The sequence below is a fragment of the Lithobates pipiens genome, unplaced genomic scaffold, assembly GCF_037356315.1.
Source record: "Lithobates pipiens isolate NorthernLeopardFrog02 unplaced genomic scaffold, aLitPip1_a1.2 Scaffold_1, whole genome shotgun sequence".
Lineage (NCBI taxonomy): Eukaryota > Metazoa > Chordata > Amphibia > Anura > Ranidae > Lithobates > Lithobates pipiens.
Window position 1 is genome coordinate 174,411,934 of NW_027507685.1, and position 6,935 is coordinate 174,418,868.

The 6,935-nt window shown below is 41.1% G+C and overlaps 1 pseudogene; it reads left to right on the forward strand.

Annotated features, from left to right (window-relative positions):
* Positions 1 to 5,300: 5,300 nt before the first annotated feature.
* Positions 5,301 to 6,225, forward strand: LOC143987552 (olfactory receptor 6C74-like; annotated as a pseudogene).
* Positions 6,226 to 6,935: the final 710 nt, after the last annotated feature.

Here is a 6,935-nt window from a genome sequence, read left to right on the forward strand (position 1 = left end):
GTGCTGATATTGCCTTCATCAGATGGGGTGTCACCCCTGTAAAAGCCAAATTTGTAAGATGCACACAAATTGTGAATCGAAAAGTGGCCATTTTCCTCCTGATCCCATGCCTAATGTCAACATGTGCTATCTCCCATCATGATGTATCAATGTACGTGTTTTGGGGGTGCAACCCCTTCATCTCAGCCACTTTAGTAACAAGGAAGGGGTTGCACCCACAAAACGCGTACATTGATCCCCATGATGGGAGATAGCACATGTTGACACACTGTGTGCATCTTCCAAATTTGGCTTTTCGAAAAATATAAAAGTGTTTTGGAAAAATTAAAATGGATGCTAGCTAGTTTTGGGTATTTCAGATTAAAAGTGTTTTGGAAAAATTAAAACGGATGCTAGCTAGTTTTGGGTATTTCAGATTCTCTCTAAAACATCAATGATGTTCTTCTGTTTTTTTGCTGAACATCATTGATGTTTTTCTGGATATTCTCTAAATCGCGATTGCACCCCTTATCTATCCAATGAGGATCTGGGCACTTTCCCTGGTAAAATGCGATTCTTCTTCCACAACATCCATCACCTAAAAATAAAACAAAAAAACATCAGATGGGGTGTCACCCCTGTAAAAGCCAAATTTGGAAGATGCACACAAATTGTGAATCGAAAAGTGGCCATTTTCCTCCTGATCCCATGCCTAATGTCAACATGTGCTATCTCCCATCATGATGTATCAATATACGTGTTTTGGGGGTGTAACCCCTTCATCTCAGCCCCTTTAGTAGCAAGGAAGGGGTTGCACCCACAAAACGCGTACATTGATCCCCATGATGGGAGATGGCACATGTTGACACACTGTGTGCATCTTCCAAATTTGGCTTTTCGAAAAATATAAAAGTGTTTTGGAAAAATTAAAATGGATGCTAGCTAGTTTTGGGTATTTCAGATTAAAAGTGTTTTGGAAAAATTAAAACGGATGCTAGCTAGTTTTGGGTATTTCAGATTCTCCCTAAAACATCAATGATGTTCTTCTGTTTTTTTGCTGAACATCATTGATGTTTTTCTGGATATTCTCTAAATCGCGATTGCACCCCATTATCTATCCAATGAGGATCTGGGCACTTTCCCTGGTAAAATGCGATTCTTCTTCCACAACATCCATCACCTAAAAATAAACAAAAAAACACAGTGTATCATAAATATGCAGGCATACATTGATTAGCTTACCACAAGCTGTGGTCTCAGACACTCATCTGTTGTGATGCCAATTTTGCCAAGCTCTACAATCTCTCCTTCCTCCTCCTACCCTGCTTCTGGTGTTGGTATTTCCCCTTCTTTGGGAGGTGTGGGGTCCCTGGTGTCCTCAGACATCCCGCGTCTTCTCTCCCCTATGAGAATGTAAAAAAGCAATACTTAGCACACAGATATTTGAGGGCAAAAATAGGAATATGAAACATTGCTTGAAAGTGTTGTACAATTGTGTTTTTTGGCAGAGTTCAAAGGTGCAAACATTATTTTTGACACTTTCTAAAGCTGGAATACTTACCTGTTGTGTGAACAAATGTAGTCAAGTGCAACTTGGCAAAACATCGTCTTTGGAGTGGGCTAACGAATGATGTTTATTACGAACGATTGAATCCATGAACATGAAAGTGGCCATTTTAAACTGTACAACATTAAATCAAAGCACATGGAGCAGTATGCAATCAATAATAATAATATGAACACACGACAACTACTTACTTTTTTGAAGAACTCGCTTGATCCTTCTTGTCAGAAACCATGAATCAGACTGAGACAGAAGTACAATTAAATCACACTTGTTTATTAATAAAAATAAAAAGGTAAATAGAAAAAGCGTAGTCAAAGCATAGCCAGAGTCCAGTAACCGGATAGAGTAGTCAGCCAGGCCAGAGTTCAATAACCAGATCGGGTAGTCAGCCAGGCCAGAAGTCAGGGATCCAAGTAGAGAAACAGCAAGCAGGATAAGGAGCCAGAAGGGATGTCAGCAAGCCAGTCTTTAAACAAAACACAGGAGATGGTTTCTTGTGATGTGACCAAGGCGAAGGCAGAGGTGAAGTGAGCTGGATGGCTTTAAGTAGGCAGGTCAGACGAGCATCCTCAGGAACAGCTGGTAACTGTGGAGAGAGAAGAGAGCTGTCAATTAGCCGACAGCTGAGCAGCCAGCCCAGAGAAGAAAGGGCTAAGCCAGCCCTGATACTTCTGTACTGATCGTGCTTCCTCAGTTTCAGGTCTGACCAGTGTTTCCTCAGTTGATCCTTGGATCGTTGTACCCCTAAATTCTTCTGTAGACTCTTCACAACTTTAGTCATGATCTTGGCCTTTCTGACATTTGGGTTTGGGTAAGGTCCACACTTCCCATCATAGTCGTTCCTCTTCAATATGTCCACCATCTCCAACATCTCTCCAAAAGACATATTTGAGGCCTTAAATCTTCTCCTCTGGGATCGGGACGTTTCTGGCTCCGGGCTTTCCTCGTCCTCCTCCTCATTAGTGGAATTATTATCATGCTGCTGTGTCTCCGCCATGTGCTCTCCCCACTGCGCCGAAAGAGAAGGGGCGGGGAATAGACTAGAAATAATGTCAGGGGCGGGCGGAGTTTCACGCATGCTCACTGTATAGAAAACGCAACACGCGTGTGACGTACGTACGATCTGTGAGCAGAGGGAGAAGCTGACGCACCGATCGTTCAAACGAAGGTACAATTTTACCTTGATACATCACTAGCATATACTGCTTCTAGATTGAGGCCTATATTGGGACAAGATTAGGAGAGTTTAGCTTGACATTAGGGTTTGTTTGTGTTGTGTCTTGTAGATAAAATAATATGGATGGGTTTAATGACCACAGCTTTCTCCCCCTGTTCATCGACAAGTACAGGGAGCTGCCCTGTCTGTGGCAAGCTACACATCCCCACTACAGCAACAAATTAAAGAGGCAGGCAGCGATGGAGAAACTGCTGGAGTTTGTGAAACCGGTGGTCCCCAGGGCAGACATCGCCTATTTAAAAAATAAAATTGGTGGCCTGAGGAGTAAATATCTGAGGGAGCGCAAGAAGGTGCTGGAGTCCATGAAAACTGGAGCAGCAACAGATAAAGTTTATGTCCCCAGGCTGTGGTACTATGAGAGGATGCATTTTCTTACAGACCAGGCTGAGGTCAGGGAATCTCGCTCTAATCTTCCTTCCACGCTTCTTTCTACGCTTCATTCCACCCCTGCTGAGGCTTCCGACACCCAACCTGGGCCTTCCAGACAGGAAGAACTGGAGGAGCCCAGCTTGAGCCAGGTGTAGTATTGTTCTACATATTTTTAAAGTAAAAATGAATGATGTTAACTTGATTTTTGCTCACTAATTGCCGATTTTAGAAAGTGATTCACATATCAATATACAGTAGTGGCCAAAATATTTGGGCCAAGAATGAAAAATGCTGGGCTCAGAATGGTAGTCTTTTCTATTTGTTAACAATTTGCAACAGTCAAGAGCTGAAAATTGTGTGTGTTTGATGAACCAAAAACTAAAACTATGTCCCTTTTTTATACACAGGAAGACCTCAGCCAGGAGGTGGATGTGGAATGCAGCAGCCAGGAGGTGGCTGTGGAACGTGTCAGCCAGGAGGAGGCAGGGGTAAGTGGCAGCCAAGAGGTGGGCAGGCCTAGGAGCCTGACTGAATCACAAGTCCCTCTGCCTTCCACCCAAAAGGGCCAGAAAGGGGGGGAATGTGGAGGAGTCAGCTCTCAAGCTAATTGGGGAGGCTTCAGTGGCCCTCAAAGCCACCCCCACCTATCAAGTAGCCTTTGCCACCTTGGCTGCCTGCAAACTCCAGCAAATGGAGGAGGGGCAACACCTCATGTGTGAGGAGCTAATTATCCACACACTCAATAAGGGGTTGAAGGGCCAAATCACACAAACAACACACTTGTGTGATTTGGACCATGCTCCTCCCCCTCCTCCTCCTCCTCCTCTTTCTGCCACACCTCCAGCACCACAGCCACAGCCTGGAAGGAAGCGTGGAAGGAAGACCAGAGAGTGATGACCTGGGTTCAGTCTGGTCTGACAGAAGATGCAGGCTCTTGTATGACCGCAGCCTGGGGACATAGATGTCATCTGCTGCTGTTTCCGGGTTTCTTGGACTTCAGGACCAGACTGTTCTCTCTCAGATATGTACTCCTCATGCCACCAATTTTTGCGTTTAAATAGTTAATGTGTGCCCTGGGTGCCAAAGGCTTCGCTAATTTCCCCAGTTTCTCCAGCGCTGCCTCCCTCTTTATTTGTTTATGACACCTAAATAAAGTTTTTTTTGGGTTCAATAAATACTTGCCTATGTGTTTTACTTCAAAAAGGACAGTTTACTTGTGAGTAGGCAGGTACATTTCAAAAATACAAAGTCAAATTAAAACAAGGGGCACCAACACCAAACAACCTCCTAGAGATTAAAAAAGAAAACAATAAAATAAAAAGATAATAATGGTGTTGTGGTAAGTTGACACACAAAAAACACACAAAAAAATTACAAACATGAGCAAAATGTCAAAAAAGAGATCTTGATTAAAAAAAAACAACCACAAAATGTAAACAAAAAAAAAATGATTGGGGAGATGTGACGAATTAAAATATTTTATTCATGAAATGAGGAAAAAGAATAAAGAAATAAGTTTAGGAGAAGTGTGTGTGAATATGAGCAGCAAAACAACTTCATTATTGTAGCATTATAAAGAAAAAGAGAATGCGCTGCATTGAAGAATTTTTAACATTGCAGCGTGACGAATGTGGTATATCGATTACGAATGGTAATTTTACCTGACCGAGTCCTTTCGTCTGAGAATTTATTCTGAGCATGTGTGGCACTTTGTCCGTCAGACTAGGTTACACACGATCGGAACTGACGCGCATCGGATCATGTTGTCTGAAGATTTTATATCCAGCTCTCAAACTTTGTTGGTCAGACATATCCGACAACGCGGTCTGATCGGACATTTTCCGTCAGATTTTCCTTCCGTGTGTACAAGGGCTAAGACAGAAAGTATGTTACTGGCTGGATGACCAAGTGAAAATTAGGAAAATAAATAAAGAAAACTAATGTAGTCACCACATTGGTAAGCTGTAATGTATTCAATGATTGTATTTAGGTTGAAATATTCTGTAATTCTATAACACACATCTACAGTATAGGTCATCAGTTATATAGTATGTTACAGAATGTTAAATCATATAATTATTTTCTCAAAAGTTTCCTAGATATCATGACAAATAAATATGTTCCATTTCCTAGAACACAGTTTTCAAAATGACTGTAAATGTGACAACTATCAAATATTTCATCATTAGAGGAATCTCTGATGACCCCGAGTTGCAGTTTCCAATTTTCCTTCTGGTCCTCATTATGTATCTCATAACTCTGAGTGGTAATCTGACCATTCTTGTTGCTTGCCGACACCCGCTGCTCCATACTCCTATGTACTTTTTTCTGTTCAACTTGTCTGTTATAGATATTTCTTGCTGTACCATTTCACTGCACAAGCTTCTTATAAACTTTATCACTGGTGATAAAACTGTTCAATTTCTTCAGTGCATGATACAAATGTACCTGTTTGGTTCTTTTGCTGGTCATGAATTGTTCATACTTACAGCCATGAGTTATGATCGGTACATAGCAATCTGCCACCCTTTGCATTACCATCTGGCCATGAATGGTAGAATGTGCACTCTATTGGCCTCATTAAGCTGGACGATGGGATTTTCCCAGGTCCTGCCTCCTTATTATTATAGTGTATAGGTATAATTGTTATTCCTCCATTGAAATAAACCACTTTTTCTGTGATATTGTCCCCGTAATGAAAATTTCCTGCAATGACACAACTGTATTGGAAATTCTATTCTTCGTAGAAGGACTGTTTCCCATGATCTTTACACCCTTTGTCCTCACCTTCATTCCTTACATTTTTATAATAAATGCTATATTGAAGATCTCTACAAGTACTGGAAGACAGAAGACCTTCTACACATGTTCCTCACACCTCACTGCTGTGACCTTGCTCTACACAACTTTGGCTTGCCAATATTTGACACCAAACCTATCCAGTACCCTGGAGTCCAAAAAGATGTTATCTTTATTGAACACAGCTGCCGTTCCTATGCTAAATCCATTCATTTATAGCTTAAAAAATAAAGATGTTAAAATGGCTTTGAAATGGAATCTGGGGCTGATATAGCTCCCATTATCTACCTTCTGGTTTTAGTTGAATCAGTTCTGTCTCTCATGTTAAAAAAACTGAGCACAAACCAAGCCTACAAAGAAAAATATAAATACTGTAGCTACCTGTCCCTCCATCCATTTCACTAAACTCCACTGACTTTAAAAGATAATCATGAAAAAACGTCAGCACCTAACACATCTGGAAGATTTGACTTGTCCCCCTTTAAGCTATTTAGTTTATTCGGCTGTCCCCAACACCACTTCAGGACAATGTAGTGTAAGGGAAACAGGTCAACCATGTATTTTAACCATTTGCCTACTGGGCACTTTTACCCCCATCCTGCCCAGGACAATTTTCAGCTTTCAGCATTTTCACACTTTGAATGACAATTGCGCTATGATGCAAAACTGAACCCAAATTACATTTTTATCATTTTTTTACACAAATAGAGCTTTCTTTTGGTGGTATTTAATCACCACTGGGTAATTCTCTTCTAAACAAACCCAAATTTTGAAACAAAATTAATGTTTTTCTTAGTTTCTGTTATAAAATTTTACAAACAGGTAATTTTTCTCCTTCACTGATGTGTGCTGATAGGCATTAATAGGAAGCACTGATGTTCATTAAAGGGGTTGTAAAGGTAAATGTGTTTTCACCTTAATGCATTCTATGCATTAAGGTGAAAAAACATCTGACAGTGCCTGCGCCCCCAGCCCCCCGTTTTA